Below are 26,386 nucleotides of genomic sequence, written 5' to 3' on the forward strand. Positions count from 1 at the left end.
ATATTCACTGGACCAGCAGCACCTCCTCGAGTAAAGGCTTCCACAGCGGGTTGACCAAAATGAGGATCCCAAATCGCATGAGCAATAGGTCTTACGTGTAAAGGATCCTGTATCCATGATTCAAAATTTCCTTGCCAAGCTACATGAAACAGATTTCCGGACGTCCATAGAAAGATTATTGCTAATTGCCCAAAGTGAGAAGCAAAAATGTTCTGATAAAGACGTTCTTCAGTAATATCATCATGACTTTCGAAATCATGTGCGGTAGCAATACCAAACCAAATACGACGAGTAGTGGGGTCCTGAGCTAAGCCTTGGCTAAACCTGGGAAATCTTAATTCCATAATGCCTTTCAAATCCTCCTAGCCACTATCCTACTGCAATAATTCTCGCTAAGAAGAATGCCCATGTCGTGGCAATTCCACCCAGAAGGTAATGGGTTACTCCTACAGCGCGTCCTTGTATAATGCTCAAGGCTCTAGGCTGAGTAGCAGGAGCAACTTTTAATTTGTTATGAGCCCAAACGATAGATTCAATGAGTTCTTGCCAATAACCACGGCCGCTGAATAAAAACATTAAACTGAAGGCCCAGACAAAATGAGCACCTAAGAAAAAAAGACCATATGCAGATAATGAAGAACCATAAGACTGAATGACTTGCGATGCCTGTGCCCACAAGAAATCTCGAAGCCACCCATTAATCGTAATGGAACTCTGTGCAAAGTTTCCCCCTGTAATATGAGTTACCACCCCTTGATCACTTATAGTACCCCAAACATCCGACTGCATTTTCCAACTGAAATGGAAAATGACTACCGAAATTGCATTGTACATCCAGAATAAACCTAAGAAAACATGATCCCAGGCGGATACTTGACATGTTCCCCCTCGGCCAGGCCCATCGCAAGGAAAGCGAAAACCTAGATTTGCTTTATCGGGTATCAAACGGGAACTCCGAGCAAATAAAACACCTTTCAAAAGTATTAATACAGTCACATGTATGGTAAATGCATGAATGTGATGGACTAAAAAATCTGCGGTTCCTAATGGAATAGGTAACAAAGCCACTTTGCCACCTACTGCTACTAACTCGCCGCCTCCCCACGTTAAGCTAGTACTTGTTGTTGCACCAGGAGCTGTTACGCCAGGCGCAGTAGCATGGATATTTTGTACCCATTGAGCAAAGATAGGTTGTAATTGTATGGCAGTATCCGAAAACATATCTTGTGGACGGCCTAAAGCACTCATGGTATCATTATGAATGTACAAGCCAAAACTGTGAAAACCTAGAAATATACATACCCAGTTAAGGTGGGATATGATTGCATCGCGGTGTCTAAGGACGCGATCTAATAGATCGTTGTATCGAGTAGTTGGATCATAGTCTCTTACCATAAAAATTGCTGCATGTGCAGCAGCACCGACTATTAGAAATCCGCCAATCCACATGTGGTGTGTGAACAAGGAAAGTTGTGTACCATAGTCAGTAGCTAGGTATGGATAGGGAGGCATAGAATACATATGATGAGCTACAACAATGGTTGTAGAGCCTAGCATAGCTAGGTTAAGAGATAATTGAGCATGCCATGACGTTGTTAAGATTTCATAAAGACCCTTATGGCCTTGTCCTGTAAATGGGCCCTTGTGAGCCTCCAAAATATCTTTAAGTCCATGGCCAATACCCCAATTGGTCCTATACATATGACCTGCGATTAGGAAAAGAATAGCAATAGCTAAATGATGGTGCGCAATATCGGTCAGCCAGAGACCACCGGTTACTGGATCTAGTCCTCCGCGAAAAGTCAGAAATTCTGCGTATTTGGACCAATTTAAAGTGAAAAAAGGGGTTGCTCCTTCGGCAAAACTAGGATAAAGTTGAGCCAAAAGGTCCCGATTCAAGATAAATTCATGAGGAAGTGGTATCTCTTTAGGATCCACCCCAGCGTCAAGAAATTGGTTAATTGGTAAAGATACATGAATTTGGTGCCCCGCCCAAGAAAGAGACCCAAGTCCTAATAATCCCGCTAAGTGGTGATTCAACATGGATTCTACATCTTGGAACCAGGCCAATTTGGGAGCGGCTTTGTGATAATGGAACCAACCAGCAAAAAGCATTAACGCTGCAAAAATCAATGCACCAATTGCAGTACAATAGAGTTGTAATTCACTAGTTATTCCAGATGCTCGCCAAAGCTGAAAAAAACCAGAGGTTATTTGGATTCCTCGGAAACCCCCGCCTACATCACCATTCAATATTTCTTGCCCTACTATAGGCCAAACTACCTGAGCACTGGGTCCAATGTGAGTAGGATCACTTAGCCATGCTTCATAATTGGAAAAACGGGCGCCATGAAAGTACATGCCACTCAACCAAAGAAAGATAATGGAAAGTTGCCCGAAATGAGCACTAAAGACTTTTCGAGAAATCTCCTCCAAATCACCAGTATGACTATCGAAATCGTGAGCATCAGCATGTAGGTTCCAGATCCAAGTGGTAGTATCAGGGCCCTTAGCTAGTGTTCTTGAGAAATGGCCGGGTCTGGCCCATTCCTCAAAAGATGTTTTTACAGGATCCCTATCCACAACAATTTTTACTTCTGGTTCCGGCGAACGAATAATCATTAAGTCCTCCTCTTTCCGGACAAGACATACAAAGAGACCCGCCAACTGTCTTTTTAGTGAATCTTTGAAAGATATATATTTTGAAAGATAGATTTTGAAAGATAGATTTTGAAAGATAGATATTGTGATTAGTTCTTTTCTTTACTATCTACCATCCTTCTATTTTTTTTTTAGTTATTCACTGGAGCAATTATATATTGAAGTCAATCCGAGGCAAGTGTTCGGGTCTATTATGACATAAAGATTAGGTGCCTAACGGACATTGTTTATCTTGAAAAACAAATATTTCTCGACGTAAGAAAAAAATCTTTTTTATTTTTAATTTAAGAAACTAGTGTATTTTTTTTGAGGGCATAAGCTCCTATCTATATCTACTTTCCTTGAGCATAATATAGGGTTTTTTATTTGATTCTAAATTCCAAGATAACTCATTAGAATTATTAATAAGATGGTCCTAATATATTAGCAATATTTAGATTGCCCCCTCTTTTTATTCACTTTATTACTTCTATTCTAGACCCTATCCCTATGGTTTATTCTTATGAAATATCATATAAAATAGAAGGTATAAGAAATGGATATAATGAAATTCTTGATTCGATCTTACGACCTAATTTATTTGATTAATGGATCAACAACCAAACCACCCATTTTATGAAAAAGAAGGAGCATGGTCTTATTCAAATTCAAAGCGCTTCGTAATCTTCAACCAGTTCTGTGCTTCAATATAATTTCCCGGAGTAAGCGCTATAGCTTGTTTCCAATATTCAGCAGCTTGATCAAACCAAGCTTCCGCAATTTCCGAATCACCCTGTAGAATGGCCTGTTCTCCTCGGTCGGAATAGGAAGTTCCTTCCCTTAGAACCGTACTTGAGAGTTTCCTACCTCATACGGCTCAGAAATTGCTATCTGAATTTCCCCTATCTTAACTGAATTCGATTTATCAAAAATCGATCCAATTTGTTCTTGGGTTAAGCAGAAGAAATTAATTACCTAAGTTTCAAACCCTAATTTTTATCAATAATCAGTTTGATCTTTTTTCCCACCTTCAGAAGAATGAAGCATAGATAGATATAGAGCCTTCGTTCAAATTTTCTGAGAGGTAACTATCCCGGTTTCATATATGAAATCTCTATAGAATCCTTGAAAAAGACTTTTTTCCATAAGAAAGAAAAAAGAACTTACTATCTTTGGGATCTGATACTACACCGCTGCTTAATCCCTTAGTGGATCGGCTCTATTACATAAGCGGATTCCTAAATTTTGCCCCATATCATGGGATAAGTAAGCAGTTTTTTTTAGTTGTATCGACCCAGTCGCTCACTAATTGATCTTTACGGTGCTTTCTCTATCAATTTGAGAAACTTTATCCATAGAGTAGTAGTATAGGCCATACTTTCTTCGTTTTTTGATTCTCGTGAAGTGTCCTTCCTTCCTACAGCTGATAGGGAAAAATCGTTGTTTTTACGATCCCTATGTAGAAAGCCCTTTTTTTCTAGTATTTACTAGAAAATTTGATCCTCTCTTTTTTTTTTTTCTTTCTATAGTGGAGATAGTCGCACGTAATGACAGATCACGGCCATATTATTAAAAGCTTGCGGTAAGAAGGGGTTTCGTTCTAGTGCCCGGAAATAATATTCCAAAGCCTTTGTATGCTCTCCATTGCTTGTGTGTATAAGGCCTATGTTATAGAGTATATAACTTCGATCATAGGGATCGATTTCTAGTCGCGTAGCTTCATAATAATTTTGCAAAGCTTCCGCATAATTTCCTTCGGATTGAGCCAACATCCGTTACGGTCGTTCATTCTATTCAAAAAATCTCCGTTCCAAAACCGTACATGAGGTTTTCATCTCATACGGCTCCTCCCTTCTGTACATAATAGTACTAAGCGAAATAATCTATAGAATCAAAATAGAATTAGTCCCGTCTCATTATGAACCGAAAGGGGCTGGTATTTTTCCAAGAAATCTCTAGCCAACCTTCCCACAAGAGGTTTTTCTTAACACCAATGAATTCTATTAATGCTAGAGGAAAACGATAGCTCCAATAATTTCTTTGTTCTCAACGCCTCCTATTTAGAGGAATTAGCTACTTCAACGATCTTTGATGGTTATAGGGGTATCCAAAGTACAAACCTGATGGTTGTTTGTTATCCCAACCATTCTTCCCAGCCCTGATACCGATCAGGAAAGGGGTAATTTCTAACAAAGTTTTTCTCTTGTTGATTCCTATTTCTAGGTGTAGTGCTTTTCTCCCCTATGCTGCCTACGGATACTAATAGAGTAGGATTGGCCTGTAATCCATACCATACCATATCCTGTAGGTGTAACCTTTCGCTCAATACTCAAATCTACAATTGAAGTATCTGAAGCCGCATCAATCGAGGATACACGACGGAAGGAATTGTTAGTTCGCCTCACCTTCCCGAAGCGTGGGTTTGTTTGCTTTACAAATTTGGTTCTCTCTATGCCAACCCCCCTCTCTTTTTCGTAAGACTGAGGTATAGGTAGGGCTAAAAAAAAGCAAAAAAAAGAGTCAAATCGCACCATCTCTATAATAAGTAAATGCCTTTTTTTCTCCTGAGGTTGTCGGAATTATTCGCAATAAAATATTGGCTACAATTGAGGAGGTCTTATCAATGAAATTTCCATTTCCACGGGATCTAGGCATAATTCCCAACCCATTCTATATAGAATTGTTTTCATTCCTTCACAAAATAACATAAAAACAAACACATTCGATTCTTATAATTATAAATAGATTGATCCATATGCTCTACTCTAAATCCATATGCTTTAAATGGATAAGAGAGATATGGATTTTCCGCTCAGCTCAAATTGTATCCTTTTCCTTCTGCTTGGACACGAAGAGATATGAAATATTTGACTAAGACTGGATTTCATTCCACTTTCCTATTTCTGAACAACAACTTATGTTATCAACTATTTCGTGTTTTCAAAGTTATTAATTGTCTCATACCCTATTTTTGATTTCGATAGTATGGTGTAGCGTATCTTATGCAAACGGAATTCTAAGGTTTCTTTATTTTATTATGCAATAAGAAGAATTCTTCCATTTTCTTTTTCTTTAGTTGCGGGAAAACCCAAATTAAAACTTTTATTTTATAGCGAGCGCAATTTCTAGTAAAAAATCCTGTATCCTTCCACTTAGATCAAAAGGAATTTTTCCAATAGAACTATGGAACCCCCGAGTGGTTGCGGTTGTACCTGTACTGCAGGAATAAGAAAACTCGCTATTCACTCAGTTTATTTTCCATAATAAGTTATGTAGGAGAGATGGCCGAGCGGTTCAAGGCGTAGCATTGGAACTGCTATGTAGACTTTTGTTTACCGAGGGTTCGAATCCCTCTCTTTCCGTTTTTCTTAATTCATCAACGTTAAGGATCACAATGTATCAAATCAAATAACAATTTTTTCCAGCAATAATATAATATCTTATATTATCTTATTTTGATTTAATAGAAATTAGAAATTCTCTATAGCAAATTACTGTGGTATGTAAAATACACATAGAGGAAAAAAGAAAAAAGGATCCTAATCCTAGGGTTAATCAATTTTAGCTAGTTGATGGGAAAATACAAATTAATGGTAATGGTCTTAGGGCGATTTAGTTCGGGGAAAGGGGAAGGGGAAGAAAATTCTATGAACCTTTCCTTTTTTCGTTAAGTTCAAGTCTGACGAGAGTAATATTCTACAACTAACAACTCATTTATTTTGAGACCGACCCACTTCCTATCTAGGATTTTATTTACTAGTCCTTTATATTCCAACGTGTCAATCGCCAAATGCTTTGGCAATTTCCCCGGGTCCGATGAAGCAATATAATTTTGAACCAGACCTTTTGATCTTTGGTTATCTTTCGTAGTAATAATATCTCGGGGTTTGCAACGAAAACTTGGTATATTGACTATACGACCATTAACTAAAATATGTCTATGGTTGACTAATTGGCGGGCCCCAGGAATGGTTGAAGCCATACCCAATCGAAAAAGGATATTATCCAAACGCATTTCAAGTAATTGTAGTAAAACCTGGCCTGTTGACCTTTTTGCTTTTCCAGCGATATGTACATATCTAAGTAATTGTCGTTCTGTCAGACCATAATGAAAACGCAATTTCTGTTTTTCTTGAAGACGAATACGATATTGCTCCTTTTTCCCAGAATTGAATTTTTTTTTAAGATTACTTCCGGATTTAGGTGTTTTTCTAGTGAGTCCTGGTAAAGCTCCCAGACGGCGTATTTTTTTTAAACGAGGTCCTCGATAACGGGACATGAAGACTCCTTTTTTTATTTTATTGAAATTTCATTTTACACAATTAATTTCATTGTATTTACATTACAGAATACATCGAAATTAAAACTGAATTAAACTACAGGATAAACAGAGTAAAATCAACTAAAGTACCCCAAAAAATGGAATTTCATCAAAATCTTTTTTTTTTGTATATATATTATTTATTTTATTGTTTTGTATCTAGCAAAATTGTAAGGTAAAAAACATAAAAGATCCTGGATTCTCCATTTAATTCGGAAAAAAAGAGATTCTTGTTCGTAGAACATCGATAGAGAAAAAAAAGCCGACTATCGGATTTGAACCGATGACCCTCGCATTACAAATGCGATGCTCTAACCTCTGAGCTAAGTGGGCTTACATAACGGAAATAGTGTAACAAATAGAAATAGGTATAGTATAGGAAATCCGTAAAATCTCAGATATTAGTTATTAATCTTAGCTATTAACTAGTTCTAAATTTGAAGTTATACTTATAAAAATAAAAAAATACTAAAACTTCTTAAAGATAAAGTTAGCTTGATATGCTTAACTATAGGATATTAAAAAATAAAATTATAGAATTTATTGGTATTTTCATTCGATCATTATAGACTTTATTATTTGTTAATAATTTGAGGATTAATATTTCACTAAGGGGAACATAGAGTCAGAGTAAATAAAATTGCTAATTCTGATTAGAAAAAAAGAATAAATATCAAGCGTTATAGTATAATTTTGAATACTATAAAAAAGTAAGACGGGAGGTGGGGGAGATAAAAACTTTTGGATATATTGATTCGGATTGAATTGCAAATACATCAAGGATAGAATCAATTCAATTCTGAATTGCAATAAGCAAGCGAGGTCTCTCAAATAGAGTCGAACTGAACTGCTAGACTACGTTGAGTGATGAACTCAATGATTCAAAAAAAAAACTAAGAGATGGATGAAATTACACAAGGAATCCTGGTCTCAAAGAAGAGGGAAATGGGGATATGGCGAAATCGGTAGACGCTACGGACTTGATTGTATTGAGCCTTGGTATGGAAACCTGCTAAGTGGTAACTTCCAAATTCAGAGAAACCCTGGAATTAAAAAAGGGCAATCCTGAGCCAAATCCGTGTTTTGAGAAAACAAGGGGTTCTCGAACTAGAATACAAAGGAAAAGGATAGGTGCAGAGACTCAATGGAAGCTGTTCTAACGAATCGAGTTAATTACGTTGTGTTGTTAGTGGAATTCCTTCTAGTTCTAAATTAGAGAAAGAGGGGTTTTATACCTTATACATTTAATAAACACGTATAGATACTGACATAGCAAACGATTAATCACAGAACTCATATTATATTCTAATTATAATATAGGTTCTTTATCTTTTTTAAAAATGAAATTAGAAATGATAATGATTATGAAATAAAAAACTCATATCATAATTTTTTTTTTTCATTATTGTGAATCCACTCCAATCGAATATTGAATAATCAAATTCTTCAATTAAAATTCAAAGTTTTCGAGATCTTTAAAAAAGTGGATTAATCGGACGAGGACAAAGAGAGAGTCCCATTCTACATGTCAATACTGACAACAATGAAATTTCTAGTAAAAGGAAAATCCGTCGACTTTATAAGTTGTGAGGGTTCAAGTCCCTCTATCCCCAAATCCTCTTTTATTCCCTAACTATACTATATTATTATTATTTATCCTCTTTTTTTTTTTCTTTTTATCAATGCACTTTTTTTTCTTTTTATCAATGCAATGGGTTTAAGATTCATTAGCTTTCTCATTCTACTCTTTCACAAAGGAATGCGAAGAGAACTCAATGGATCTTATCCTATTCATTGAATAGATTTCTTTTTTATTAGAGTATCGGCAAGAAATCTTGGTTATTCACTCTATTTTTAAGTTTTATTTAAGTAAACCATGCACAATGCATAGGACTACCCCCCCCATTTTCAAATTTAAAATTTGAAATACTTTAATTAATTTTTAGTCCTTTTAATTGACATAGATACAAATACTCTACTAGGATGATGCACAAGAAAAGGTCAGGATAGCTCAGTTGGTAGAGCAGAGGACTGAAAATCCTCGTGTCACCAGTTCAAATCTGGTTCCTGGCAGAGAAAAAAAAAAAAAAGATCCACCGAATAGGTATTGATCCAAATACCTCGAGATGGATTGTGATACATATTCATTAATAATATTTATTCATCTAAGTGGATAAATCTATAATATAAATATAGAGGCACTTCTTTTTCTTTTTAAAGAAGTTTTAAAATATATCTTTTCTTTATGATAAAGAAGGGGGTGAGATTCCCCTTTATTTTTTTGCGTTTCTTAATTTTGTATTCCGCTATTCCGACGAATATTTTTTTAGTCTTGCTTATCTTTATCTTATCTTATTTTCCTAGTTGTGCTAAGTAATGTGCGCGGTACAAAGTTCCTGGTAGAGAACTTCTTTGAGTCATCCTATTTTTCTGTTCATATGAAGGAAATTAATATGCGATTTTCAAAATAGGGGAATCCAAATGAAACCCTTTTTTTGCTCAGTCTATCTGGAATGCTTTTGTATAATTAGGAATTAATTATAAATAGGTATTCCGTTTCATCTAGGAAAAGAACCTAAAAATATTCCTTGACTTGAATAAAATCTGGAGTTGTGTTGTATAAGTGAGCATGAATTTCTTATCATTCAATGAGCATCTTGTATTTCATAAAAATTGGGGGTTATATAATCCTTACGTAAGGGCCAGCCTATCCAACTTTCAGGCATTAGGATACGTTTAAGGCGCGGATGATTATCATAAGAGATTCCCACCATATCATAAGATTCGCGTTCTTGAAAATCGGCACTTCTCCAAATCCAGAAGACAGACGGAATTCTAGGATTATCCTTTTGGGCAAAGACTTTTATGCAGACTTCTTCTGGATTATCTATACCATATTGTATTCTCGTAAGATGATACACGCTAGCTAAAGATCCACCGGGTGCTACATCATAAGCACATTGGGAGCGTAAATAATTGTAACCATATACATATAAAATGACAGCAATGGAATCCCAATCCCCTGCTTTTATTTGTAAAGTCTCTATTCCTCGGTGATCAAAGCCCAAAGATCTATGAACCACCTCATGTTTGACTAGCCAATTAGATAACCAACCCTGCTGCATTGTCTTCATCTCTCCCTCTTTGTATAAATATTTCACATTTCGGATGCAAGTTTGAAAGATTGCCCTGCTTTTTATTTTTCTACACAAAAGAGCCCCTCTCCTAATTCACTAATTTGTAGGAAGGTACTGAACTTTTGGATTTGAAAAAAGTTTCAGAAGATATATCTAATGTAGATGGTGATTGATAGAGCAATTCTTGCTCATAAGTTCCTGTATGAGTACTGCGCCTAACATAAAGCTTGTGACTGGTAGTAAAACATCTATTTTTATTTTGAGATAGAGTTTGATCCTCAACTATTTCTCGCGATATCTTCTTACGAAGTTTTGTTAGGGCATCTATAACTGCCTCCGGTTTAGGTGGGCAGCCCGGCAAGTAGACATCCACAGGAATTAACTTATCAACTCCCCGAACAGTACTATAGGAATCCGTACTGAACATTCCCCCTGTAATAGTACAGGCTCCCATAGCAATGACGTATTTTGGTTCAGGCATTTGCTCGTATAATCTCACTAAAGAGGGAGCCATTTTCATTGTTACCGTACCGGCTGTTAAAATTAGGTCTGCTTGCCTAGGACTTGATCTTGGTACCAATCCATAACGATCAAAGTCGAATCGTGAGCCTATTAATGAAGCAAATTCAATGAAACAACAACTGGTACCGTATAGAAGGGGCCATAAACTGGAGAGTCTTGACCAATTCGAAAGATCATTTGGTGTAGTTGAAATAACAGAATTGGAACTTGTTTGGTCAAGTAAGGGAAACTCAATCAAATTCATAACTGTCTCAATAGAATCTTTTCCTTCTTTTTTTTTGTCTAAATATTCAGTTAAGACCATTCCAAGGCTCCTTTTCGCCATGCATAAACTAAACCAACAACTAAGATAAGCACGAAAATCAAAGCTTCGATAAAAACGGATACACCCAATACGTCGAAACTCATTGCCCAAGGGTATAGAAAGACGGTTTCCACATCAAAAACAACAAAAACGAGCGCAAACATATAATAGCGTATTCGGAATTGTACCCAAGCCCCTCCCATGGGTTCTATACCCGATTCATAACTAGAAAGCTTCTCTGGTCCTTCACTAACCGGGGCTAAAAGTCCTGAAATCGAAAATGCCAAAATAGGAATAAGGCTTGCTATTATTAGAAATGTCCAAAAAATATCATATTCGTGAAGCAGAAACATAATGTACTCCCATTAATGTGGAATAGGCGGAACTTAAATTAGTCAATTCAATTCAGCATTGTCAATTTATCCAGAACTTCTCTCTTTTCCTCGGTGAAACAAGAATCTTTTTTGTTCAAACAAAAGCGCTTAGTTTAAGTTTAGCCTTTGTTTCCTCTGTGCTGCATCTTCTTTAAAGATTCATCCAATGGAATCCCAACTCCCTTTCTTTTGGATTTCCATTCTATTTAGATATGGTGTATGTAGATCTAATTCTTATATAAAGAAAACTTTCTCGTTTCACTTTGTCTCGCTTTCTCTAGAATCTCTAGAAAAAAGAATAGCTCTATCCTTTATTTAATATTTAATAATAAAATAATAAGAGACTATTAAATAAAAATGAGAATACTACTAAATTAGAACCTAATTAAGATAGTAGGACTAATCTATGCAGTATAATTAATGAGAAGTAATACTATAAAATAAAAATAAAGAACTCTATTTCAGAACTATGAGACAGAATATTCTGTTTTCTTATTTACTCTTTACTTTATTTTTTCTATTTAAAGTTGATCAATTTACATAATGTATCTATAAACAAAGTAATAAATATACTTAAAACAAAGTAGGAATTCGCAAAATGGATAAAATCATTGCAGTTATTATAGGGAAGTCTAGAGATATCCTATTTGAAGGAGGACGGGATTCAAATCAGGGAAAGGATCCTTTCTTCTATTGATTTGATAGAAATTCGTTTTTCTTTTCCTGTCTGTATGATTTTGATTTTCGATGAATGAGCCTTTGGTAATGCTTTTATCTCTATTCTATGTCGCAGGCGCCTATCCAGTCTATAAACAAATACTAATGAGAAAATGAAAACTATACTAAACTAAAGAAAACATAGGATAGAGATCCTAAAATCTAAAAAAGGGCATATTAGGGCTATACGGATTCGAACCGTAGACCTTCTCGGTAAAACAGATCAAACGGATTATTATCGAAATGATTTGAACTGTTTCAAAGACCCAACATGCATTTTTTTGCATTGGGCTCTTTCATAAACTGATTTAAAGATCAGTTAGTCCACCATAGTTTTTCTTTACGGAAAGATAATGAGATGGCTCCCTGTGCTCTGATTGATTTTTTGTATTATGATCTATCTAGGAGCAATACCAAAGTGTTTCAAAGGAGGATTACCTTGACTTAGGTCTGCCTCCGGTCTAAATTAAATCAACCTAAGTGAAATGGAGTCTCTATCGTTCCACTGCAAGAGTTAACTATGAGACTTCATACACCTTAAAGTTCATAGAACGAAAAGAAGTTTTTTGGAGGCCCTTATCCTCATTACGCCTAGCATTTAGTGGGCTGGATATTTACCTTATCAACTAGCAAATCCATAAGGGTTCTATTTGATTAGGCACCTGAATTGGCACCTGAATCGGACTGAACCGACTGTTTGTCAGGCTACTGTTCTCCTATTCTCTCGAATCTATGAAGTAAGACATTGATTTTGCAATAAGATCGATTATGTTCATTGCATAATAAGCTCCTTTGAAAAGCATTGGCGCACGTGTAAACGAGTTGCTCTACCGAACTGAGCTATAGCCCTTATCAGAGATATCTTAACATATAGATAATTTCTTGTCAAGATGAATATTTTCTAATGCCAGAGGATACCCCTTTGATCTGTATCTGTTTAGTATTTAGTTTAGTATTTAGTATATAACAGACCAATAACAGAGCGGTATTGCTTAGAAAAGGGATTCAATATATAATCGATCGAAGTAATGGGTCTTCCTTTGTGGTGATAAATTGCCTACTTAACTCAGTGGTTAGAGTATTGCTTTCATACGGCGGGAGTCATTGGTTCAAATCCAATAGTAGGTAAGTAGGTAGAAAAATTACTAGATAGCATTGGACTTACTTCGCTTCGCTATCTAATAACTTTTTCTACCCCTCTTCCCTTTTTCTTTGTATCAACTATAAACCACTGGATTGTCTTCAATTGGATGGGGGAATCCAATTGACAGCCTCGATTCGTATCCTAGCTCGTCTGAGAGCGAGCTTCGCTTCAACCAAATCTTTCGTACCCTCAGCTTTACTCAAGTTAGCTTCGGCTATTTCAAGTGCCTTTTGAGCTTCTTCCGGATCAATATCACTACCCAGTTCCGCATCATTTCCTAAAATGATGATCTCATTATTAACTATTCTCGCAAAACCGCTCCACAGAATCGCTGTTAACCATTGGTCGTTGAGGAGGCGTATTCTCAAAGGACCCATATCTACTGCTGTGTTAATGGGGGCGTGGTTTGGTAATACGCCAATTTGGCCACTATTAGTGGATAAAATGATTTCTTTCACTTCACAATCCCAAATAATTCGCTTAGGAGTCAGTACATAAAGATTTAATTTCATTTCTTCGATTTGTTCTCCTCTTCTAAGGTTATAGCTTTCGTGCTAGCTTCATCGATGTTACCCACCAAATAAAAAGCCTGTTCAGGTAGGCCGTCTAATTCTCCGGAAAGGATTAGTTGAAATCCCCTAATAGTTTCCGCAAGAGCAACATACTTTCCTGGAGAACCAGTAAAAACTTCTGCCACAAAGAACGGTTGTGATAAGAAACGCTCAATTTTTCTTGCTCTTGCTACAGTTAAACGATCCTCTTCCGATAATTCATCCAAGCCAAGAATTGCGATAATGTCCTGAAGTTCTTTGTAACGTTGTAAAGTTTCCTTAACTCTTTGCGCAGTTTCATAATGTTCGTTGCCAACGATCCGAGGCTGTAACATAGTCGAGGTTGAATCTAAAGGATCTACTGCTGGATAAATACCCTTGGAAGCTAATCCTCTGGAAAGTACGGTAGTAGCATCCAAATGTGCAAATGTTGTGGCAGGGGCAGGGTCGGTCAAATCGTCTGCAGGTACATAAACTGCTTGAATCGAAGTTATAGATCCCTTTTTAGTAGAAGCAATTCTTTCTTGCAAAGAACCCATTTCTGTACTAAGAGTAGGTTGATAACCCACTGCGGAGGGCATTCTCCCTAATAAAGCGGATACCTCTGATCCTGCTTGAACAAAACGAAAGATATTATCGATAAATAAAAGCACGTCTTGCTTATTAACATCTCGGAAATATTCCGCCATAGTTAGGGCAGTTAAACCAACTCTCATACGAGCTCCCGGTGGTTCATTCATTTGGCCATAGACTAGAGCTACCTTTGATTCCTCAATATTTTTTTCATTAATTACTCCGGATTCCTTCATTTCCATATAAAGATCATTTCCTTCACGAGTCCGTTCCCCTACTCCACCGAATACGGATACGCCCCCATGAGCTTTAGCAATGTTATTGATTAATTCCATGATCAGTACTGTTTTACCTACTCCAGCCCCCCCAAATAGTCCTATTTTTCCTCCACGTCGATAAGGAGCTAAAAGATCGACGACCTTAATACCTGTTTCAAAGATGGATAATTTCGTATCTAACTCGATAAAGGCAGGCGCAGATCTATGAATAGGGAACGTTGCACTACTATCTACAGGACCCAAATTGTCAACAGGCTCCCCAAGAACGTTGAAAATTCGTCCGAGAGTAGCTCCACCGACCGGAACACTGAGAGGAGCTCCCGTGTCAATCACTTCCATTCCTCTCATCAACCCGTCCGTAGCACTCATAGCTACAGCTCTAACTCGATTATTTCCTAATAATTGTTGTACCTCACAAGTCACATTAATTTGCTTATCGGCAGTGTCTCTACTCTGGACTACCAAAGCGTTATAAATATAAGGTAACTTGCCTGGGGGAAAAGTGACATCCAGCACGGGTCCAATAATTTGATCGATACGACCTGTACTTTTTTCTTCAATTGTGGAAACCCCGGGAGGAGAAGTAGTAGGATTGGTTCTCATAATTATCACATAATTAAAAAAAAGGAATTTGTCGAAATTTTTCTTTTTTTATTGTTGAATAATGCCAAATCAAATCAAAAAAAATCCAAAAGTAAAAAGGAAATGAATTAGTTAATTCAATAAGAGAGAAAAGGGGACCAGGACTTGATTTCGTTGCCCAAGCGAATCCCATTCAATCGTTTACTCATGGAATGAGTCCATTGGAAAGTTCAATCAATCTTTTTTTTCATATACATTTTGCCTTTTGTGGAGGATCTGTGCCTACTCTACTTTCCTATCTAGGACTTCGATATACAAAATATATACTACTGTGAAGCATAGATTGCTGTCAACAAAGAATTTTATTAGTATTTAGTTAGGTATTTGCATTCAAAATAAGAAAAGAGAACTATTAAGAACTTGTAAAATAAGGATTAGGAATTAATTTGGGTTGCGCTATATCTATCAAAGAGTATACAATAATTATGGATTTGGTAAATCAAATCCATGGTTTAATAACGAACCGTGTTAACTTACCATAACAACAACTCAATTCCTATCGAATTCCTATATTGGAATTCCTATAGGATAGAACATACACAGGGTGTACGCATTATATATGAATGAAACATATTCATTAACCTAAGCATGCCCTCAATTTTCTTTAATGAGTTGATATTATATTAATTGAATATCCTTTTTGTTTTACGAGATTTTTGCTAAAGTTTCATTTACGCCTAATTAACATCGAGTAGACCCTGTTATTGTGAGAATTCTTAATTCAAGAGTTATAGGGAGGGACTTATGTCACCACAAACAGAAACTAAAGCAGGTGTTGGATTTCAAGCTGGTGTTAAAGATTATAAATTGACTTACTACACCCCAGAGTATGAAACTAAGGATACTGATATCTTGGCAGCATTCCGAGTAAGTCCTCAGCCTGGGGTTCCGCCCGAAGAAGCAGGGGCTGCAGTAGCTGCCGAATCTTCTACTGGTACATGGACAACTGTTTGGACTGATGGACTTACCAGTCTTGATCGTTACAAAGGACGATGCTATCACATCGAGCCTGTTGCTGGGGAAGACAACCAATGGATCTGTTATGTAGCTTATCCATTAGACCTATTTGAAGAGGGTTCCGTTACTAACATGTTTACTTCCATTGTAGGTAACGTATTTGGTTTCAAAGCCCTACGTGCTCTACGTTTGGAGGATCTACGAATTCCCCCTACTTATTCAAAAACTTTCCAAGGCCCGCCTCATGGTATCCAAGTTGAAAGAGATAAGTTGAACAAGTACGGTCGTCCTTTATTGGGATGTACTATTAAACCAAAATTGGGATTATCCGCAAAAAATTATGGTAGAGCGTGTTATGAGTGTCTACGTGGTGGACTTGATTTTACCAAAGATGATGAAAACGTAAACTCACAACCATTTATGCGCTGGAGAGACCGTTTTGTCTTTTGTGCCGAAGCTATTTATAAATCACAGGCCGAAACCGGTGAAATCAAGGGGCATTACTTGAATGCGACTGCGGGTACATGTGAAGAAATGATTAAGAGAGCTGTATTTGCAAGAGAATTAGGGGTTCCTATTGTAATGCATGACTACTTAACTGGGGGATTCACCGCAAATACTACTTTGGCTCATTATTGCCGCGACAATGGCCTACTTCTTCACATTCACCGTGCAATGCATGCAGTTATTGATAGACAGAAAAATCATGGTATGCATTTCCGTGTATTAGCTAAAGCATTGCGTATGTCTGGGGGAGATCATATCCACTCCGGTACAGTAGTAGGTAAGTTAGAAGGGGAACGCGAAATGACTTTAGGTTTTGTTGATTTATTGCGCGATGATTTTATTGAAAAAGATCGTGCTCGCGGTATCTTTTTCACTCAGGACTGGGTATCCATGCCAGGTGTTATACCGGTAGCTTCAGGTGGTATTCATGTTTGGCATATGCCAGCTCTGACCGAAATCTTTGGGGACGATTCTGTATTACAATTTGGTGGAGGAACTTTAGGACATCCTTGGGGAAATGCACCTGGTGCAGCAGCTAATCGAGTGGCTTTAGAAGCCTGTGTACAAGCTCGTAACGAAGGGCGCGATCTTGCTCGCGAAGGTAATGAAATTATCCGAGCAGCTTGCAAATGGAGTCCTGAACTAGCCGCAGCTTGTGAAGTATGGAAGGCGATCAAATTCGAGTTCGAGCCGGTAGATACTATTGATTAACTAGATAAAACTAAAGATAAAGAAGGTATAAATAAAAAAGAAACGAAATAAAAAGAGAAAAAAATCAGTTATGAAATGCAGTAATTCTTCTTTATTCTTCTAATTGATTGCAATTAAACTCGGCTCAATCTTTTTTAGAAAAAAAAGATTGAGCCGAATAAAAATAGATCATGATATGATCATGAGACTTGACAAATTGAGATTCGTCTATTCTATATATCTAGAATATATATATTAAGGTATAATACAATAAAGAAATACAAATAAAATAATAAAATAATAAAATATAGTATTATCATATGATAATGATAATGGAATCAAATACGCAGTATTTACAGAAAAAAGTCTTCGTTTATTGGGAAAGAATCAATATACTTTTAATGTCGAATCGGGATTCACTAAGACAGAAATAAAGCATTGGGTCGAACTCTTCTTTGGTGTTAAGGTGGTAGCTGTGAATAGCCATCGACTACCTGGAAAAGGTAGAAGAATAGGACCTATTCTGGGCCATACAATGCATTACAGACGTATGATCATTACCCTTCAACCGGGTTATTCTATTCCACTTCTAGATAGAGAAAAAAACTAAAGGAGAATGAATGAAAAAAGACATAGTTTGGAAGTTAGACCTTTTTATAGGACTCTCTTTCAATTTCAAAAAAGAGGACGTTTGAAACTTTTAACAGGCGTAATCGTGAGTCAACAAGTGACTCGAACTGTGTGTAAAAAAAGAAGCATTTTTTTTTTTTCAAAATGCTAGAACTAGATAAGGAAGTTTTCTATAACCTTGAGAAAAAGGATAAAAAGGTAGTTTTTTTTTAGTTTATGACTCCGATCAAGAGCGAGAAATCCTTGATTTGGGATTGGACATAGAACCTGGACCCATCGTAGAGACGTTTAGTTCAAAAGAAAGGATCGTATCCTGATGGTAAGAATTATACTTTCGTGGAAATACAGCGCTATAGACTTCAATGCGGTAGAGTAGACGTTTTGTTTCTAATTTTTCTGGACCAAACCTCCGCTCCGACCCAACGATACAATGAATTTTTTCTGTTCATATTCATAAATAAAAAAGATTCGGAATCGCAATGCTACTATATGCGTCCAGAGGAGTATTTGGAATAATATTCTTCTATAATCCATTATTGCGGGGGGTCTTACTAACAGGGCTTCGCTGCACGGGACAGGTCTTCGTCGAAAAGCTAACTCCACCCGGCATTTTCATACCCTTTCTTTGGGTGGTATATCGCCTTTTAAAGTCTAAGAGGGTAGTAGGGGATCTATAGTAGGTAAGATAATTTGCCCTTTGATTTTGATTGAATATACTATTTTTCCGCCTTTACCACGCATTATTGTATGCGCTTCTAGAGAAGTATGTATGCAGGAAGTAAATTCTAACCGCTTTCTTTTGAATCCAATTTCAAATTAGATTAGAAAGATAGAAAGGCCATGAGGATGGGAAAATCAAAATAAAATCTTTTTAATTAGTTCTCCTTTTTTGGAATTTTCTTATTATCCTTTCATTTTTTTTACAGAATATTTTTCAAACTAAAAATAAAAAATACAATACAATAGTCAATATTCCTTATAATAGATATACTTAATTATATCATAAGAATCTTAAGATATTTTTCGACTAGATAGAAATAGTAAATTTGAATTGAGACACCTATTCCATGACGGATTTAAACTTACCTTCTATTTTCGTGCCTTTAGTAGGCTTAGTATTTCCGGCAATTGCAATGACTTCTTTATTTCTTTATGTGCAAAAAAATAAGATTGTCTAGTATTTTTTAGTGTAAGTAATATAATATGGTAGGGTATGTGGCTTTTTCTACACACACTTTCTACACACAAATGAAAAACGGTTATGGATGCGGATATAGGCTACGAGCATAAATGCATGAATATGCAGAGCCAGGTATAGCGAGTTTTATTTTATTTATTTTAATTGAATCAACGAATATTTTTTGAATAGAAAGTCAATGTATCTAACCTATTATTTCACAGGAGTACTAGTTGCTGAAGGCGATTTCAGAATCAAAAAAAGTAAAGTCAAAATTATTTAGCTTATTCTCTCAATTTCAATCGACCGCTGCTGGATTTAGTATATCTAATATGAATTGGCGATCAGAACACATATGGGTAGAACTTCTAAAAGGTTCTCGAAAAAGGGGTAATTTTTTCTGGGCCTGTATTCTTTTTCTAGGTTCACTAGGATTCTTATCGGTTGGGATTTCCAGTTATCTTGGTAAGAATATTATATCTATACTTCCATCTCAAGAAATTCTTTTTTTTCCGCAGGGGGTCGTGATGTCTTTCTACGGAATCGCAGGCCTATTCATTAGCTCCTACTTGTGGTGTACTATTTTGTGGAATGTAGGTAGTGGTTATGACCGATTCGATAGAAAAGAGGGAATAGTGTGCATTTTTCGTTGGGGATTCCCTGGAATAAAACGTCGCGTCTTCCTTCGATTCCTTATGCGGGATATCCAATCAATTAGAATTCAGGTTAAAGAGGGTCTTTATCCTCGTCGTATTCTTTATATGGAAATCCGGGGCCAGGGGATCATTCCCTTGACTCGTACTGATGATAAATTTTTTACTCCACGAGAAATTGAACAAAAAGCTGCCGAATTGGCCTATTTCTTGCGCGTACCAATTGAAGTATTTTGAGGTATCTTTTTTGAACTGAGTTGAATGAAGAAAAGAAGAATTGGAAGAAGAAAAGTTTTCTCAACACAGGGAGGAAGTCCCTTCTAAATTGGATTTGTTATTGTAAGGGGATTTTTAAGTATTTATCTAAAGGAAGGAACAAACGAGGATAAGAGAAATTTGCTTTTAATTTTTTTTTATCCAAGTTAGATATATCGCATACTATTCTTCCTTTTTCATCCGAAAGGGCTTTTTTTTTATTCTATTTCACTATTTCATTCCATCTAGATCTAAGAAAGAACCCAATGCACTGAAATTCCACTAATAACTAATATACAAAAAAGAAGAATAGATACAGGGTATCAAACCTATAGAGTTTTTGCTTCAAAGAAATAGAAATATCATGAAATAGAAATATCATCATATAGAGTCAGGGAATGGAATAGAGTCAGCGAATGAAGCATATTCATTAACAACTCCATTTACAGATCAAAAATGAAAAAAAAGAAAGCATTGCCTTCTTTACTATATCTTGTATTTATCGTACTTTTGCCTTGGGGGGTCTCTTCCTCATTTAACAAATGTCTGGAACTTTGGATTAAGAATTGGTGGAATACCAGGCAATCCGAAACTCTCTTAACTGATATTCAAGAGAAAAGGATTCTAGAAAGATTCATAGAATTAGAAGAACTTTCTCTCTTGGACGAGATGATAAAAGGGAAACTAAAGACACATGTACAAAAACCTCCTACAGGAATACACAAGGAAATAATACAATGGGTCAAAATAAATAATGAGGATCATCTCCATACCATTTTGCATTTCTCGACAAATATAATCTGTTTGGCTATTCTAAGTGGTTCTTTTTTTCTGGGTAAAGAGGAACTTGTCATTTTGAATTCTTGGGTTCAGGAATTCTTCTATAATTTAAATGACTCAATAAAAGCTTTTTTTATTCTTTTAGTTACTGATTTTTTTGTTGGATTTCACTCCACCCGTGGTTGGGAACTAGTAATTCGTTGGGTCTACAACGATTTTGGATGGGCTCCTAACGAGCTTATTTTCACTATTTTTGTTTGTAGTTTTCCAGTAATTCTAGATACATGTTTGAAATTTTGGGTCTTTTTTTGTTTAAATCGTCTATCTCCTTCGCTTGTAGTCATTTATCATTCAATTAGTGAAGCATAAATTCATTTGATCTCCCGATATTAATATTAATCAAATTAGCAAGCATCTTTTTTTAGAAAGAAAGCCCTTTTCCATTTTAGCAAAATTCTTTCTATTTATACCTACTTTAAGGTATTCATCATTGCAGTACAACTGTTGCAGTAGAATGACAACAGATTCGTGTATAGGGAACTAGATTAGCTTAGCTACCTATCTAATTTATTGTAGAAATTCTGGGATCTGCGATTGGACATGGAAAATAGAAATACTTTTTCTTGGGTAAAGGAACAGATAACTCGATCGATTTCTGTATCGATCATGATATACGTAATAACTCGGACATCTATTTCAAATGCATATCCCATTTTTGCGCAGCAGGGTTATGAAAACCCACGAGAAGCAACTGGACGAATTGTATGTGCCAATTGCCATTTAGCTAGCAAGCCCGTCGATATTGAAGTTCCCCAAGCTGTGCTTCCCGATACTGTATTTGAAGCAGTTCTTCGAATTCCTTATGATATGCAATTGAAACAAGTTCTTGCTAATGGAAAAAAGGGAGGGTTGAATGTAGGTGCTGTTCTTATTTTGCCCGAGGGATTCGAATTAGCGCCGCCCGATCGTATTTCCCCTGAGTTAAAAGAAAAGATAGGAAATCTTGCTTTTCAGAGTTATCGTCCCGATAAAAAAAACATTCTTGTGATAGGCCCTGTTCCCGGTAAGAAATATAGTGAAATTGTCTTTCCCATTCTTTCCCCTGATCCTGCTACGAAGAAAGATGCTCATTTCTTAAAATATCCCATATATGTAGGGGGAAACCGAGGAAGAGGACAGATCTATCCTGATGGTAGCAAGAGTAACAATACAGTCTATAATGCTACGTCAACAGGTATAGTAAGAAAAATACTACGTAAAGAAAAGGGGGGGTATGAAATATCCATAGTTGATGCATCAGATGGACGCCAAGTGATTGATATTATACCTCCCGGACCAGAACTTCTTGTTTCAGAGGGGGAATCCATCAAGCTTGATCAACCATTAACAAGCAATCCTAATGTGGGAGGTTTTGGTCAGGGGGACGCAGAAATCGTGCTTCAGGATCCATTACGTGTCCAAGGCCTTTTGTTCTTCTTCGCATCCGTTATTTTGGCACAAGTTTTTTTGGTTCTCAAAAAGAAACAGTTTGAAAAGGTTCAATTGTACGAAATGAATTTCTAGGTCCCGGGATTTCTTACCATCAAGTTGGTAAAAAGCCTCGATTTATTGGCAATTGCTAGAATTATCTATGATCTATTTTGGAAATCCTTTTTTTGTTTAGACTGCTTTTTGTTTATGAGATGTCTGGAATTCCTTATTTATATCCCATGCAAAAGAAGAGAATCCAAGGCAAAGGCGAGAACAATCAAATTAAAATTTCTTCTTTTTCGGAGGGATTGCAGGTCTTCTTAATCGTCTATTCGGCACAAGAAAAAGCCTTTTTCTTGTGCCGATTCTTCTTGTATCAAAATAAGAATCCTTTTTCTTCCTAATTCGTCAAAGATTACTATTTCTTCTTTATTCGGGTCTGTCTCTTGGACCTCTTTTTCTTTTGCTTAGGTTTAGCCGAGGTAGTGGACAAACAGAGGGGAAGAAAATATGGCGGGGGAAAAATTTCTTGTGATTGTGAGCAAATTGCTTGGCTTGTTTAATTAAGTTCAACTTCAAATTTACAGAAATTTTGCAAAAAAAAAGTAAACTCTTCCATTGAAGGTTTTTTTATTTTTAGGCTAGTTGAATAGTTTTGATTAAGGTTTTATTAGTTTATTACTCGAAACTAAATCAAGGATTTTCAGGATACTTCCTTCGTGGAATAAGATATTGGATCCTCGAGTGATCTCTTTTTCTTGTTGCTTCATAAGAGTGAATCGAATAGATTCAATTCGCGTTATAAGAGTAAAATAAAAATTCCGCGGGTCCTTTCCGCTCTAATCAGATAAAGGGGGGTAAGGACCCGCTAAGCTCCTACTTTTTCATGTTTACAATCTGGTCCCTCCGATTACTATAGAGATGAACCCAATCCAGAATATGAACCATAAAAGAAAACACCTACTAAACCAATCACAGCAATACCAGCTACAGTACCTATCAGCCAAAGAGGAATTCTTCCAGTAGTATCGGCCATTTCCCCTACTTTCCTCCACATTATATCAATTGGTCATGCTAGAGACAAAAACAGTCATGGGTAGTTATAAGGATGGTATCCTTCCAAATGGGATAAGAGAATTCTTATTAGTCTCTTTCTTTCTCTCAATTGAAGAAGTAATTGGAAAATAAAACAGCAAGTACAAAAATGAGTAATAAACCCCAGTATAGACTGGTACGATTCAATTCAACATTTTGTTCATTCGGGTTTGATTGTGTCATAGTTCTATAGTTGGAATTTGTTTTATCGTTGGATGAACTGCATTGCTGATATTGATCCCAAGAAAAAAACAGTAGGTACAGCTAGTCCGTGAATAGCCAGCCATCGCACTGTAAAAATAGGATAGGTTCGATCTATGGTCATTGAGGGCCTCCTAAAAGGATCTACTAAATTCATCGAGTTGTTCTAAAGAATCAAAACGGTCGGTTATTAACGGAATTCCTTGTCGGCTTTCCGTGAAATACTCGTTTGGCCTAGGACTTCCAAACACGTCATAAGCTAAACCCGTACTGACAAATAACCAACCCGCAATGAATAGGGAAGGTATAGTAATGCTATGAATAACCCAGTATCGAATACTGGTAATAATATCAGCAAAAGAACGTTCTCCCGTGCTTCCAGACATGCTGAACTCCCAAAATTTTTGTACATTCAAAAAAGGAATTGATTCCGTAAAAGATGGGATCGACCAGTAAATAGAAAATTACTGATATTTCATCCTTGTGAGATTGTCAATTTTGTACCAAAGGTGTATTTTGAGTATACCGAATTAGTATAGCTATCCTTCCTATGGCACAGCAATCTGGTTTTGCCTGGTTCCGAAACATAATTACTTTTTTATTTTTTTTTTGTCTATAGGTAAGCTATATGTTATTCAAGGCATCAATAGAAAACCCCATTTTTGTAGGTTCTACTTACTTTTCATTGGCTTCGGAATAATAGAGTAATTCGGAATAGCAGCCAAAATCTTGGGAAAATCTAAGTTAATGATCAATAGGTTTGGATAAATAATTTAGGAAGGATATTCTCATACTGACACAATACAAGGACAAGTATATGTGAAATCTATCCTTTCATAATTCGTAATTCATCCTTGTATTGTTTGTTGGATTAGGTCTAACTTTCTTGACCAAACTGCGAGCGCGGAACTTTACGAGATGAAATAGGGAAAGACAGAAGATAGAATAGAACTTAAAAGGATAATTGAAGTGACTCGTCTTCGAATCTACTTTGGTTGGAGTTCGAAAAAGGAATAAAAATAAAGTAAATTCAAGGAAGAGCTTTCTTTTTTTTTTTTTTTTAACAGCCCCTTGGCAGGTCGTGGAATGCTTTTGTTCTCCTCTTATTCCATATGGAATACAATCAGTTAAAATAAGAAGGAATAGGGGAATATTCGATCGTTCACTCCAAAAAGAGGGTCCTATTGAAAAAGAAATTATCCAAAATAGAAAGAAGTTTTTTTTTTCAAATTCAATTGTTTATTTATCTCTTATTCAAAAATTTCCCTGAAAATTGAATTTCTTTTTTTCATTCAATGGGGTTAGATGATCTAGTTCTTAATATTATTACTTTACTCAATTGACAAATTCCACAACAAATCTCTTGATTCGGAATTAGGGACTCATGTATCATCTGATGAATCCACTTTCTTTTACACTTCTGTATCTTACTCTATCTTGTTTTTTAGTATTATCTAAAATAACTGATGAATTATGAATTTTCCATAACTTAGGTAAATGCTTTACCAACATATGTAGTGTAGTAAAAAAAAATAAATGGAATTTAACTCTTTCATGCTTACTTTAACTAGTTATTTTGGTTTTCTACTGGCTGCTTTAACTATAACCCCAGCTCTATTTATTGGCTTGAACAAGATACGCCTTATTTGAATTGACTGAATAATTATAATTCAGAAAAGAAAAATCTTTCTTTGGGATTCCTGGCATTCTACGACTCTTTTCCAGACTAATTAGGAATTCTTTTCTTGGTCATTGAGATTCGTGGATAATTTAGAGTACTATTTAGGGATAGATCGTACCTCTTTTTTTATCCCCTCGAACAAATCGAAATGATTGAAGTTTTTCTATTTGGAATCGTCTTAGGCCTAATTCCTATTACTTTAGCGGGATTATTCGTGACTGCGTATTTGCAATACAGGCGTGGGGATCAGTTGGATCTTTGATTGAGTCATTTTTTTTTTTTGATTGACCTCCTCCAGACCAGAGAGGAGGTCAAATTGAAATTGGAGTTACAATTCAATTTTGTTAAGTTATTTTACTCTGCTTCGACATAAAATAGATGGAATCACGCTCTGTAGGATTTGAACCTACGACATCGGGTTTTGGAGACCCGCGTTCTACCGAACTGAACTAAGAGCGCTTTCATTCATTCAAAAAGAAAATCTTTTTCTATTCCTAATGTATCTCACGTACGTATAGTCTCCACAAATTCAAGTTATACCCACTTTACTTTAATTGATCTCGTCGCTACTGCCTATAAAGAAGAAAGAAGTAATAGGTAGGGATGACAGGATTTGAACCTGTGACATTTTGTACCCAAAACAAACGCGCTACCAAGCTGCGCTACATCCCTTTTCCAAATTAAATTGTTGTACAATGCCATTGTACACAATTCCTGTCTTCTTTTCCACATCATAATTTTCTTCTTCTTTCTTTCTCTATCTATATATAGAACCCTCGTGTCATTTCTTCTTTTTGGTCTCATATAATTAAGGAATTATATACATATAAAATCCAATATAATTTCGCCTATAAAAGAAGGATTACTTTTCCTTGGTAATATATAGGAAGAAGGGGTCATCTTTTTCTTTTTTAGGGATAGGAAAATTTCGTCGATATGGTTCATTTTATATATAGCATAACAATCTTGGGCAAGAGTTTATGATCATATATGTATTCCAACAAGGAAGGAGGATTTTCAATGCGGGATATAAAAACATATCTCTCTGTAGCACCCGTGCTAAGTACTCTATGGTTTGGTGCTTTAG

The 26,386-nt window shown here is 36.1% G+C and overlaps 5 non-coding genes across 5 annotated transcripts; 2 read left to right on the plus strand and 3 right to left on the minus strand.

The window, feature by feature from the left end:
* The first annotated feature begins 5,915 nt into the window (after window positions 1–5,915).
* Window positions 5,916–6,002, plus strand: TRNAS-GGA (transfer RNA serine (anticodon GGA)). The gene has a single exon. It is a non-coding gene; the product is annotated as a tRNA-Ser (tRNA).
* Window positions 6,003–7,221: 1,219 nt separating this feature from the next.
* Window positions 7,222–7,294, minus strand: TRNAT-UGU (transfer RNA threonine (anticodon UGU)). The gene has a single exon. It is a non-coding gene; the product is annotated as a tRNA-Thr (tRNA).
* Window positions 7,295–8,961: 1,667 nt separating this feature from the next.
* Window positions 8,962–9,034, plus strand: TRNAF-GAA (transfer RNA phenylalanine (anticodon GAA)). The gene has a single exon. It is a non-coding gene; the product is annotated as a tRNA-Phe (tRNA).
* Window positions 9,035–25,684: 16,650 nt separating this feature from the next.
* On the minus strand, window positions 25,685–25,758 carry TRNAW-CCA (transfer RNA tryptophan (anticodon CCA)). The gene has a single exon. It is a non-coding gene; the product is annotated as a tRNA-Trp (tRNA).
* Window positions 25,759–25,897: 139 nt separating this feature from the next.
* Window positions 25,898–25,971, minus strand: TRNAP-UGG (transfer RNA proline (anticodon UGG)). Its single transcript has one exon. It is a non-coding gene; the product is annotated as a tRNA-Pro (tRNA).
* Between the last annotated feature and the right edge of the window lie 415 nt (window positions 25,972–26,386).

Source organism: Triticum urartu, unplaced genomic scaffold, assembly GCF_056163025.1.
Source record: "Triticum urartu cultivar PI428250 unplaced genomic scaffold, HENAU_Tu73 scaffold2, whole genome shotgun sequence".
NCBI lineage: Eukaryota > Viridiplantae > Streptophyta > Magnoliopsida > Poales > Poaceae > Triticum > Triticum urartu.